The sequence below is a fragment of the Electrophorus electricus genome, unplaced genomic scaffold (assembly GCF_041902795.1).
Source record: "Electrophorus electricus isolate QZ-2024a unplaced genomic scaffold, ASM4190279v1 Scaffold38, whole genome shotgun sequence".
NCBI lineage: Eukaryota > Metazoa > Chordata > Actinopteri > Gymnotiformes > Gymnotidae > Electrophorus > Electrophorus electricus.
Genome location: NW_027658671.1, coordinates 46,611 through 61,321, shown reverse-complemented (window position 1 = coordinate 61,321; position 14,711 = coordinate 46,611).

Genomic DNA, 14,711 nt, shown 5'->3' with positions numbered 1-14,711 from the left:
AAAGCAAAACAAAAACTTGTTACATTGCATTTAAGAAGAATGTGCAAGATCTATATTTTACAATAACTGTGACCATAGCGTCGCGAAAAAAGACGCAGTGGAAGTTAGCTGTTCTGCACAGAAACCTCCTCCTGCAGCAGTGATAACAGACAAATGCGAGTATAAACTGAATGAAGCTAGCTAGAGTTCTCAAGTATGAGCAATTAGCCAGCTAACTAGCTAGCTATGTCGCCAGGTACCTTTAGGATCAGAGTACAGGTCGCATCAAACTTGTCCTGATCCAACGGAAAAGGCTCCCGATCCTCCAGTTCTGCGAAAGATGTTTAAATAACCAGTGAAATATTTAACAAAAAGAATGTGGCTAGCTAGCTACAACATAGCCTTAGCTAAATATTAGCCGTTAAAAGGGTAAATTAGTTAGCGCTAGCTAAGAAGCTGAATTTCTTTTTTGTTACTGCAGCAATCCGTTGCCTTAGAAACAATAAAATGCAAACAAAAAAAACCCTTTATGCTAAATTTAGTTATTAAATAGACGGGGTCTGACCGAAGAGAAACATTATGTTGTATCCATGACGGCGGAAGGTGATGTTACAAAAGTCGTAGAAGAGTGTGATTAAAACAGACGAACAAGCTAGCGTTAGCTAAGATAAGCTAAGCAACTAGCCAGCGTCATATAGTAGTTAGTTCTGCGAGGAATCAAGCTACGGCAGCTAGTTAGCTAGATAACTTATGTAGTTAGCTGGCCTGACTTTCAAATACAATAGTCTGTTCTTCGCTAGCTTGGTTAGTTAGCTAACTCACGGTCGCTGGGCTCAGTGTGGGTCGCAGCTTCTTCCACCGCCTGCTGCCGATCCCGGACACGCCACCTGTAAACAAGAAAAGAAGTGACAGCTACAGCTGAAATGCCAGCGGCACAAAGGACCGCCGGTCGAAGCCGGATACTAAGGACACGCAGAAGAAACTTCATATTCATAGCAGAGGATTCTGTTTAAGTGTAATGTAGCTCGAGCAAACTCTGAAAGCGCCTTGTTAGTTTGAGGGTCGGTATACGACTGAATGGTTTTAGGGTTTTGGCTTCGTCACCGTTCCACATAACATTCGATCACCTTGGTGATCTAAATTTATGTCAAAACATCTTGTTTTCCCAGACTACAATATGCAAAATTACACGTAGCAACGTGAGAGAAAACATTTAAAAAAAAATAGGCAAATGTTGGCAAAAGAGGAATTACCCGATACAGAGTAACAGCCTAAAAAAACGCCACAAAAAATATGTTGTCTCTATTTTTAAGGCTAATTTGCTAAAACGTTTTCATTATTACTTTGATATTCATCTGCAGGCCACATTTGGCACAAAAGTAGAAAAAGTCATAAAGACTGAATAACAGTGCTATTCAGTCATTCTTTCTGATTCATGCATGCGTGTATTCATTATTTAAAGGGCACATATGAAAAATTAACCTTTTAAGTGCTTGTGCACATATATTTGGCTATCTTGAGTGCCTACCAACACACCAACTGTGAAATAAGACAACTCAGTGTGATGGAAAATATTATTTGATCATGTATTATCATGTGATTCATATGTGATGATTCCTATATAATTATGTTAATCCTTTCCATCATATAATCCTATATGAATGGTTTAGTCTGCATACTCTGTCTCTGTATATTGTGTGAACAAATGATTGTGTTGTGACCTGCAGGGGTCGTAAAGAGGGATTAGGCTTTTGTTTTCTTGCAAATGGTGTCTGTCCTTTGAAGCGTCCTGGCATATGCAGGAATGTTCATCACCAAATGGAGCAGGGAGTGCGTGAACAAGATCACAGAGCACCACCTCCCTGGGGAGGGGGTTGAAGTTTAGATATAAGGAGTAAGTCTACCCCTTTAGAGCTTTCGCTTTCGAGCATTAGCCCTCACACAGCTGTGTGTCCTTTTGTGTGTCCTATTTTCGTTATTATATGACTCTCTTAATCACGTGTGACTTGCTGTTTGTTCAAAATTCCACCACATCAGTAAGCATTTTAGTGGGCTGCCCATGTCAGAAAACATGAACTAAAACAAGCTGTTCAGATTTGGCTTCCCTTTCTACCCCAAAAGGGAGCCATTCGCTTTATGCCACCCCCGGTCTCAGTGTCTGCACCCACGGCTTGATAACTACCTTTGCGGAAGTGCGCAATTTATTTTGTCACACACGCCAGGTCCGCTATCACGTTGAAGGTAAGAGCCAACCCAGGCCATTTCAGTGAACACGTGTTATCTCCAACTCTAGGAGTCATGTTACATAGCTCATGGATGCTTTTCCTAAAATTGTAAACATTGCTTTTGCCTACCAACAAAAAATAAACATAAATGAATAATGTCTAATTGTATCAGGTCACTACTAATTCAACTCCCATCTTAATGTGCTTTTCTCAGCACAATCTACTGCATATTTGTTGTTTCTGATCATGCTGAGCTTTAGGAAATTAAGGACATTCACGCTTTGCCTTGGATTCATGTGGTAGCATAAGACAGGTGGATATTACTTCCCAAAACTGCTCAACAGCAGTAAACAAATTCATTCTTCTCCCAGCTGTCTGTCTATTTCTTCTTATAGTTTGGGTGTCTCAACCAAACCTACCTCTATGATAACGGCCTTGGGATGTTCTTCATAGTTTATTTGTTCTTATTCCATCTCTGGATCAAATCCTGTGGGGACTGACCAGTACAGGATCAGAGATCAATGTGGATCTCTGAGCTTTCTATCCATCAGGTGATGGTCATGTCTTTGTAGTTAGGTGGGTCTTAGAACGCAGTGTAGATCTACACCTTGAATGCATATTTGTCGACTGGAGTTTGGAAAGGATTCTGCCCCTAGACACACCCACTTCATTATACTGGCTCTCAACTTAAATTGTAAAGTGAGTGCTTGTAGGTTATTCAACAAAACATAAGCTCCTCCTGATGATGGAATAAGGAGATATATCCCAGATTTATTCCCCTATCTTATTTTCAGTCATAGTTTAGATTAACAAAAGCTACTTTTGTTTATGCATATTACTTGACTGATTAACTGGTTGGACCACGCATAAGAGTTAATGAGGAAAATACTGAATCACTCAAATGCCATTTCTGGATACATTCAACGTAAAACATGTTAGCCTGTAACTCACTAATGATGCATACAACAAACACTGAAGGTGAAAACAAGAAAATGTGACTCCCTTACAATGAAAGAAAATCATTTATTGATAAATATTTATAAAGCTGTAACAAACATTATTTACAAAATGTACAAAACATGATGAGGACGACTGCAGTGGTGATGATCTGGTGATGACCACTCCATGGATGGTGATTTTGTCCAACTCTTCGACGATGGTGATGGCACTAATAATCCTGAAGGATCAATTCTCTATGGCGATCGGTCCGCTGATTGGCCTTGTCTTTGTAGTCTGGTGTAGACCACAAAGTCTCAAATTATCCTGAAGAACATCTTGTAAAGCCTTGTTGTTCTGGCCTGGTCCAAAAACTGATGTTGGCCTCTTGTCCTGGTGGGTTTCTTGGTGAGCTTCAGGTTGTCCAGTTGTCTGTAATCCAGGAAAAAGCCTGCACTGGAGAACTGCATGATGGAAAAGCAGGAAAAAGACTCAGCAAACATGGTTAGATGTTTTACTGAGAAATCTGGGAGATGTTTTAGGGTGACACAAACCTAAAAAGATGGAAAATTAAACAGGTGTAGGGGGTAAAGGGAAAAGAGAAGAAAGGTACAGACCTAAACTGCTCCAGTTTGGTGATCAGTCCATGTGATGCTCAAGCTTCTTGCGCCAACAGGTCAAGACCTAGGCCTCACATGGCTATGTGAAAACAGACTGCATCTGAAAAACACCCACATGCATACAAGAGCATTGAGGGTAAAAGAAATTTTATGATACATAGCATATAATAAATCCTAAATGTGTATAATGTCAATCAAAGTGTTCTGTGGGTTATTAAAAGCCTGGAGGAGGAGGTGGAGGGGGTCCTCTTGGTGATCATGGTCCGTTAGAAAACACAGCGGGGTGCAGCGTCTCGACGGTCTGGGTGTGACTGTACTCAGATGACCTGAAAAGGCCATCTGAATCGATGGAAACACCCTTAAACGTCATGGACACCATGGTTTGCTGCAAAATACACACAGAGTAAAAATGTCACAAAATATAATTTTCTTAAAATGCCCACATCTCAAGCAAGTCTAATTCAAACCGATGCATTCAGGCAGGAGAAAGCACTAACCAGAAAAATATTCTGCACCGATGACTCTGTTGACTCGGCGCACAGGTAGAAGGTCGCCCCAGTGATGCCGGTTCCTCTGCGCTGAATTAACGGAGTAGATCCTGATTAATGTGACTCAAAATGGGACAAGCTAGTTAAAATGCTTTTAGTTGAGACAGATATTTACCTTGATGCAGGCCACAGCATTAACGCTGGCAAAGTTCTGGAGGGTAAGCTGCAAAAGCAATAAAAAGGTTAGGTGAGGGAAACAACCGTCATGTCCATTCTCACTGAAATTGGGAACTTGTTCCCATGACTTAGTCTCACCTCTGCACACACGTGGTAAAATGTATTGCTGAGCACCCACCAGTGCTCGCTCTCCAGCCCACTGTAGATGGATTTGTGCTGGAGCTTCACCTCTACCATCTACAATCATGCAGAAAAAAAGCATCTCAATCAACGTTACCACGACACCGGCTAGTGGAAACTCTCAGCTAACAAAATGTTTCTCTGTGCCAAAAGGCCTATTATAAAATGATTAAAAATTCAAGGGAACCTTTGTATCTGCAGAAAACATCTGCGATAAGGTGTAGGCAAACATCCTGTTTGCGTTGTGCAGAGTTTGGAGAGGCTGATACATGGTCAGTAAAAAAAAAGAAAATACATTGTTTAGGCAAGATTGCAACTATGAAGGGAAAGCAAAACAAAAACTTGTTACATTGCATTTAAGAAGAATGTGCAAGATCTATATTTTACAATAACTGTGACCATAGCGTCGCGAAAAAAGACGCAGTGGAAGTTAGCTGTTCTGCACAGAAACCTCCTCCTGCAGCAGTGATAACAGACAAATGCGAGTATAAACTGAATGAAGCTAGCTAGAGTTCTCAAGTATGAGCAATTAGCCAGCTAACTAGCTAGCTATGTCGCCAGGTACCTTTAGGATCAGAGTACAGGTCGCATCAAACTTGTCCTGATCCAACGGAAAAGGCTCCCGATCCTCCAGTTCTGCGAAAGATGTTTAAATAACCAGTGAAATATTTAACAAAAAGAATGTGGCTAGCTAGCTACAACATAGCCTTAGCTAAATATTAGCCGTTAAAAGGGTAAATTAGTTAGCGCTAGCTAAGAAGCTGAATTTCTTTTTTGTTACTGCAGCAATCCGTTGCCTTAGAAACAATAAAATGCAAACAAAAAACCCCTTTATGCTAAATTTAGTTATTAAATAGACGGGGTCTGACCGAAGAGAAACACTATGTTGTATCCATGACGGCGGAAGGTGATGTTACAAAAGTCGTAGAAGAGTGTGATTAAAACAGACGAACAAGCTAGCGTTAGCTAAGATAAGCTAAGCAACTAGCCAGCGTCATATAGTAGTTAGTTCTGCGAGGAATCAAGCTACGGCAGCTAGTTAGCTAGATAACTTATGTAGTTAGCTGGCCTGACTTTCAAATACAATAGTCCGTTCTTCGCTAGCTTGGTTAGTTAGCTAACTCACGGTCGCTGGGCTCAGTGTGGGTCGCAGCTTCTTCCACCGCCTGCTGCCGATCCCGGACACGCCACCTGTAAACAAGAAAAGAAGTGACAGCTACGGCTGAAATGCCAGCGGCACAAAGGACCGCCGGTCGAAGCCGGATACTAAGGACACGCAGAAGAAACTTCATATTCATAGCAGAGGATTCTGTTTAAGTGTAATGTAGCTCGAGCAAACTCTGAAAGCGCCTTGTTAGTTTGAGGGTCGGTATACGACTGAATGGTTTTAGGGTTTTGGCTTCGTCACCGTTCCACATAACATTCGATCACCTTGGTGATCTAAATTTATGTCAAAACATCTTGTTTTCCCAGACTACAATGTGCAAAATTACACGTAGCAACGTGAGAGAAAACATTTAAAAAAAAAATAGGCAAATGTTGGCAAAAGAGGAATTACCCGATACAGAGTAACAGCCTAAAAAAACGCCACAAAAAATATGTTGTCTCTATTTTTAAGGCTAATTTGCTAAAACGTTTTCATTATTACTTTGATATTCATCTGCAGGCCACATTTGGCACAAAAGTAGAAAAAGTCATAAAGACTGAATAACAGTGCTATTCAGTCATTCTTTCTGATTCATGCATGCGTGTATTCATTATTTAAAGGGCACATATGAAAAATTAACCTTTTAAGTGCTTGTGCACATATATTTGGCTATCTTGAGTGCCTACCAACACACCAACTGTGAAATAAGACAACTCAGTGTGATGGAAAATATTATTTGATCATGTATTATCATGTGATTCATATGTGATGATTCCTATATAATTATGTTAATCCTTTCCATCATATAATCCTATATGAATGGTTTAGTCTGCATACTCTGTCTCTGTATATTGTGTGAACAAATGATTGTGTTGTGACCTGCAGGGGTCGTAAAGAGGGATTAGGCTTTTGTTTTCTTGCAAATGGTGTCTGTCCTTTGAAGCGTCCTGGCATATGCAGGAATGTTCATCACCAAATGGAGCAGGGAGTGCGTGAACAAGATCACAGAGCACCACCTCCCTGGGGAGGGGGTTGAAGTTTAGATATAAGGAGTAGTCAGTCTACCCCTTTAGAGCTTTCGCTTTCGAGCATTAGCCCTCACACAGCTGTGTGTCCTTTTGTGTGTCCTATTTTCGTTATTAAATGACTCTCTTAATCACGTGTGACTTGCTGTTTGTTCAAAATTCCACCACATCAGTAAGCATTTTAGTGGGCTGCCCATGTCAGAAAACATGAACTAAAACAAGCTGTTCAGATTTGGCTTCCCTTTCTACCCCAAAAGGGAGCCATTCGCTTTATGCCACCCCCGGTCTCAGTGTCTGCACCCACGGCTTGATAACTACCTTTGCGGAAGTGCGCAATTTATTTTGTCACACACGCCAGGTCCGCTATCACGTTGAAGGTAAGAGCCAACCCAGGCCATTTCAGTGAACACGTGTTATCTCCAACTCTAGGAGTCATGTTACATAGCTCATGGATGCTTTTCCTAAAATTGTAAACATTGCTTTTGCCTACCAACAAAAAATAAACATAAATGAATAATGTCTAATTGTATCAGGTCACTACTAATTCAACTCCCATCTTAATGTGCTTTTCTCAGCACAATCTACTGCATATTTGTTGTTTCTGATCATGCTGAGCTTTAGGAAATTAAGGACATTCACGTTTTGCCTTGGATTCATGTGGTAGCATAAGACAGGTGGATATTACTTCCCAAAACTGCTCAACAGCAGTAAACAAATTCATTCTTCTCCCAGCTGTCTGTCTATTTCTTCTTATAGTTTGGGTGTCTCAACCAAACCTACCTCTATGATAACGGCCTTGGGATGTTCTTCATAGTTTATTTGTTCTTATTCCATCTCTGGATCAAATCCTGTGGGGACTGACCAGTACAGGATCAGAGATCAATGTGGATCTCTGAGCTTTCTATCCATCAGGTGATGGTCATGTCTTTGTAGTTAGGTGGGTCTTAGAACGCAGTGTAGATCTACACCTTGAATGCATATTTGTCGACTGGAGTTTGGAAAGGATTCTGCCCCTAGACACACCCACTTCATTATACTGGCTCTCAACTTAAATTGTAAAGTGAGTGCTTGTAGGTTATTCAACAAAACATAAGCCCCTCCTGATGATGGAATAAGGAGATATATCCCAGATTTATTCCCCTATCTTATTTTCAGTCATAGTTTAGATTAACAAAAGCTACTTTTGTTTATGCATATTACTTGACTGATTAACTGGTTGGACCACGCATAAGAGTTAATGAGGAAAATACTGAATCACTCAAATGCCATTTCTGGATACATTCAACGTAAAACATGTTAGCCTGTAACTCACTAATGATGCATACAACAAACACTGAAGGTGAAAACAAGAAAATGTGACTCCCTTACAATGAAAGAAAATCATTTATTGATAAATATTTATAAAGCTGTAACAAACATTATTTACAAAATGTACAAAACATGATGAGGACGACTGCAGTGGTGATGATCTGGTGAGGACCACTCCATGGATGGTGATTTTGTCCAACTCTTCGACGATGGTGATGGCACTAATAATCCTGAAGGATCAATTCTCTATGGCGATCGGTCCGCTGATTGGCCTTGTCTTTGTAGTCTGGTGTAGACCACAAAGTCTCAAATTATCCTGAAGAACATCTTGTAAAGCCTTGTTGTTCTGGCCTGGTCCAAAAACTGATGTTGGCCTCTTGTCCTGGTGGGTTTCTTGGTGAGCTTCAGGTTGTCCCGTTGTCTGTAATCCAGGAAAAAGCCTGCACTGGAGAACTGCATGATGGAAAAGCAGGAAAAAGACTCAGCAAACATGGTTAGATGTTTTACTGAGAAATCTGGGAGATGTTTTAGGGTGACACAAACCTAAAAAGATGGAAAATTAAACAGGTGTAGGGGGTAAAGGGAAAAGAGAAGAAAGGTACAGACCTAAACTGCTCCAGTTTGGTGATCAGTCCATGTGATGCTCAAGCTTCTTGCGCCAACAGGTCAAGACCTAGGCCTCACATGGCTATGTGAAAACAGACTGCATCTGAAAAACACCCACATGCATACAAGAGCATTGAGGGTAAAAGAAATTGTATGATACATAGCATATAATAAATCCTAAATGTGTATAATGTCAATCAAAGTGTTCTGTGGGTTATTAAAAGCCTGGAGGAGGAGGTGGAGGGGGTCCTCTTGGTGATCATGGTCCGTTAGAAAACACAGCGGGGTGCAGCGTCTCGACGGTCTGGGTGTGACTGTACTCAGATGACCTGAAAAGGCCATCTGAATCGATGGAAACACCCTTAAACGTCATGGACACCATGGTTTGCTGCAAAATACACACAGAGTAAAAATGTCACAAAATATAATTTTCTTAAAATGCCCACATCTCAAGCAAGTCTAATTCAAACCGATGCATTCAGGCAGGAGAAAGCACTAACCAGAAAAATATTCTGCACCGATGACTCTGTTGACTCGGCGCACAGGTAGAAGGTCGCCCCAGTGATGCCGGTTCCTCTGCGCTGAATTAACGGAGTAGATCCTGATTAATGTGACTCAAAATGGGACAAGCTAGTTAAAATGCTTTTAGTTGAGACAGATATTTACCTTGATGCAGGCCACAGCATTAACGCTGGCAAAGTTCTGGAGGGTAAGCTGCAAAAGCAATAAAAAGGTTAGGTGAGGGAAACAACCGTCATGTCCATTCTCACTGAAATTGGGAACTTGTTCCCATGACTTAGTCTCACCTCTGCACACACGTGATAAAATGTATTGCTGAGCACCCACCAGTGCTCGCTCTCCAGCCCACTGTAGATGGATTTGTGCTGGAGCTTCACCTCTACCATCTACAATCATGCAGAAAAAAAGCATCTCAATCAACGTTACCACGACACCGGCTAGTGGAAACTCTCAGCTAACAAAATGTTTCTCTGTGCCAAAAGGCCTATTATAAAATGATTAAAAATTCAAGGGAACCTTTGTATCTGCAGAAAACATCTGCGATAAGGTGTAGGCAAACATCCTGTTTGCGTTGTGCAGAGTTTGGAGAGGCTGATACATGGTCAGTAAAAAAAAAGAAAATACATTGTTTAGGCAAGATTGCAACTATGAAGGGAAAGCAAAACAAAAACTTGTTACATTGCATTTAAGAAGAATGTGCAAGATCTATATTTTACAATAACTGTGACCATAGCGTCGCGAAAAAAGACGCAGTGGAAGTTAGCTGTTCTGCACAGAAACCTCCTCCTGCAGCAGTGATAACAGACAAATGCGAGTATAAACTGAATGAAGCTAGCTAGAGTTCTCAAGTATGAGCAATTAGCCAGCTAACTAGCTAGCTATGTCGCCAGGTACCTTTAGGATCAGAGTACAGGTCGCATCAAACTTGTCCTGATCCAACGGAAAAGGCTCCCGATCCTCCAGTTCTGCGAAAGATGTTTAAATAACCAGTGAAATATTTAACAAAAAGAATGTGGCTAGCTAGCTACAACATAGCCTTAGCTAAATATTAGCCGTTAAAAGGGTAAATTAGTTAGCGCTAGCTAAGAAGCTGAATTTCTTTTTTGTTACTGCAGCAATCCGTTGCCTTAGAAACAATAAAATGCAAACAAAAAAAACCCTTTATGCTAAATTTAGTTATTAAATAGACGGGGTCTGACCGAAGAGAAACATTATGTTGTATCCATGACGGCGGAAGGTGATGTTACAAAAGTCGTAGAAGAGTGTGATTAAAACAGACGAACAAGCTAGCGTTAGCTAAGATAAGCTAAGCAACTAGCCAGCGTCATATAGTAGTTAGTTCTGCGAGGAATCAAGCTACGGCAGCTAGTTAGCTAGATAACTTATGTAGTTAGCTGGCCTGACTTTCAAATACAATAGTCCGTTCTTCGCTAGCTTGGTTAGTTAGCTAACTCACGGTCGCTGGGCTCAGTGTGGGTCGCAGCTTCTTCCACCGCCTGCTGCCGATCCCGGACACGCCACCTGTAAACAAGAAAAGAAGTGACAGCTACGGCTGAAATGCCAGCGGCACAAAGGACCGCCGGTCGAAGCCGGATACTAAGGACACGCAGAAGAAACTTCATATTCATAGCAGAGGATTCTGTTTAAGTGTAATGTAGCTCGAGCAAACTCTGAAAGCGCCTTGTTAGTTTGAGGGTCGGTATACGACTGAATGGTTTTAGGGTTTTGGCTTCGTCACCGTTCCACATAACATTCGATCACCTTGGTGATCTAAATTTATGTCAAAACATCTTGTTTTCCCAGACTACAATGTGCAAAATTACACGTAGCAACGTGAGAGAAAACATTTAAAAAAAAAATAGGCAAATGTTGGCAAAAGAGGAATTACCCGATACAGAGTAACAGCCTAAAAAAACGCCACAAAAAATATGTTGTCTCTATTTTTAAGGCTAATTTGCTAAAACGTTTTCATTATTACTTTGATATTCATCTGCAGGCCACATTTGGCACAAAAGTAGAAAAAGTCATAAAGACTGAATAACAGTGCTATTCAGTCATTCTTTCTGATTCATGCATGCGTGTATTCATTATTTAAAGGGCACATATGAAAAATTAACCTTTTAAGTGCTTGTGCACATATATTTGGCTATCTTGAGTGCCTACCAACACACCAACTGTGAAATAAGACAACTCAGTGTGATGGAAAATATTATTTGATCATGTATTATCATGTGATTCATATGTGATGATTCCTATATAATTATGTTAATCCTTTCCATCATATAATCCTATATGAATGGTTTAGTCTGCATACTCTGTCTCTGTATATTGTGTGAACAAATGATTGTGTTGTGACCTGCAGGGGTCGTAAAGAGGGATTAGGCTTTTGTTTTCTTGCAAATGGTGTCTGTCCTTTGAAGCGTCCTGGCATATGCAGGAATGTTCATCACCAAATGGAGCAGGGAGTGCGTGAACAAGATCACAGAGCACCACCTCCCTGGGGAGGGGGTTGAAGTTTAGATATAAGGAGTAGTCAGTCTACCCCTTTAGAGCTTTCGCTTTCGAGCATTAGCCCTCACACAGCTGTGTGTCCTTTTGTGTGTCCTATTTTCGTTATTAAATGACTCTCTTAATCACGTGTGACTTGCTGTTTGTTCAAAATTCCACCACATCAGTAAGCATTTTAGTGGGCTGCCCATGTCAGAAAACATGAACTAAAACAAGCTGTTCAGATTTGGCTTCCCTTTCTACCCTAAAAGGGAGCCATTCGCTTTATGCCACCCCCGGTCTCAGTGTCTGCACCCACGGCTTGATAACTACCTTTGCGGAAGTGCGCAATTTATTTTGTCACACACGCCAGGTCCGCTATCACGTTGAAGGTAAGAGCCAACCCAGGCCATTTCAGTGAACACGTGTTATCTCCAACTCTAGGAGTCATGTTACATAGCTCATGGATGCTTTTCCTAAAATTGTAAACATTGCTTTTGCCTACCAACAAAAAATAAACATAAATGAATAATGTCTAATTGTATCAGGTCACTACTAATTCAACTCCCATCTTAATGTGCTTTTCTCAGCACAATCTACTGCATATTTGTTGTTTCTGATCATGCTGAGCTTTAGGAAATTAAGGACATTCACGTTTTGCCTTGGATTCATGTGGTAGCATAAGACAGGTGGATATTACTTCCCAAAACTGCTCAACAGCAGTAAACAAATTCATTCTTCTCCCAGCTGTCTGTCTATTTCTTCTTATAGTTTGGGTGTCTCAACCAAACCTACCTCTATGATAACGGCCTTGGGATGTTCTTCATAGTTTATTTGTTCTTATTCCATCTCTGGATCAAATCCTGTTGGGACTGACCAGTACAGGATCAGAGATCAATGTGGATCTCTGAGCTTTCTATCCATCAGGTGATGGTCATGTCTTTGTAGTTAGGTGGGTCTTAGAACGCAGTGTAGATCTACACCTTGAATGCATATTTGTCGACTGGAGTTTGGAAAGGATTCTGCCCCTAGACACACCCACTTCATTATACTGGCTCTCAACTTAAATTGTAAAGTGAGTGCTTGTAGGTTATTCAACAAAACATAAGCTCCTCCTGATGATGGAATAAGGAGATATATCCCAGATTTATTCCCCTATCTTATTTTCAGTCATAGTTTAGATTAACAAAAGCTACTTTTGTTTATGCATATTACTTGACTGATTAACTGGTTGGACCACGCATAAGAGTTAATGAGGAAAATACTGAATCACTCAAATGCCATTTCTGGATACATTCAACGTAAAACATGTTAGCCTGTAACTCACTAATGATGCATACAACAAACACTGAAGGTGAAAACAAGAAAATGTGACTCCCTTACAATGAAAGAAAATCATTTATTGATAAATATTTATAAAGCTGTAACAAACATTATTTACAAAATGTACAAAACATGATGAGGACGACTGCAGTGGTGATGATCTGGTGATGACCACTCCATGGATGGTGATTTTGTCCAACTCTTCGACGATGGTGATGGCACTAATAATCCTGAAGGATCAATTCTCTATGGCGATCGGTCCGCTGATTGGCCTTGTCTTTGTAGTCTGGTGTAGACCACAAAGTCTCAAATTATCCTGAAGAACATCTTGTAAAGCCTTGTTGTTCTGGCCTGGTCCAAAAACTGATGTTGGCCTCTTGTCCTGGTGGGTTTCTTGGTGAGCTTCAGGTTGTCCCGTTGTCTGTAATCCAGGAAAAAGCCTGCACTGGAGAACTGCATGATGGAAAAGCAGGAAAAAGACTCAGCAAACATGGTTAGATGTTTTACTGAGAAATCTGGGAGATGTTTTAGGGTGACACAAACCTAAAAAGATGGAAAATTAAACAGGTGTAGGGGGTAAAGGGAAAAGAGAAGAAAGGTACAGACCTAAACTGCTCCAGTTTGGTGATCAGTCCATGTGATGCTCAAGCTTCTTGCGCCAACAGGTCAAGACCTAGGCCTCACATGGCTATGTGAAAACAGACTGCATCTGAAAAACACCCACATGCATACAAGAGCATTGAGGGTAAAAGAAATTGTATGATACATAGCATATAATAAATCCTAAATGTGTATAATGTCAATCAAAGTGTTCTGTGGGTTATTAAAAGCCTGGAGGAGGAGGTGGAGGGGGTCCTCTTGGTGATCATGGTCCGTTAGAAAACACAGCGGGGTGCAGCGTCTCGACGGTCTGGGTGTGACTGTACTCAGATGACCTGAAAAGGCCATCTGAATCGATGGAAACACCCTTAAACGTCATGGACACCATGGTTTGCTGCAAAATACACACAGAGTAAAAATGTCACAAAATATAATTTTCTTAAAATGCCCACATCTCAAGCAAGTCTAATTCAAACCGATGCATTCAGGCAGGAGAAAGCACTAACCAGAAAAATATTCTGCACCGATGACTCTGTTGACTCGGCGCACAGGTAGAAGGTCGCCCCAGTGATGCCGGTTCCTCTGCGCTGAATTAACGGAGTAGATCCTGATTAATGTGACTCAAAATGGGACAAGCTAGTTAAAATGCTTTTAGTTGAGACAGATATTTACCTTGATGCAGGCCACAGCATTAACGCTGGCAAAGTTCTGGAGGGTAAGCTGCAAAAGCAATAAAAAGGTTAGGTGAGGGAAACAACCGTCATGTCCATTCTCACTGAAATTGGGAACTTGTTCCCATGACTTAGTCTCACCTCTGCACACACGTGGTAAAATGTATTGCTGAGCACCCACCAGTGCTCGCTCTCCAGCCCACTGTAGATGGATTTGTGCTGGAGCTTCACCTCTACCATCTACAATCATGCAGAAAAAAAGCATCTCAATCAACGTTACCACGACACCGGCTAGTGGAAACTCTCAGCTAACAAAATGTTTCTCTGTGCCAAAAGGCCTATTATAAAATGATTAAAAATTCAAGGGAACCTTTGTATCTGCAGAAAACATCTGCGATAAGGTGTAGGCAAACATCCTGT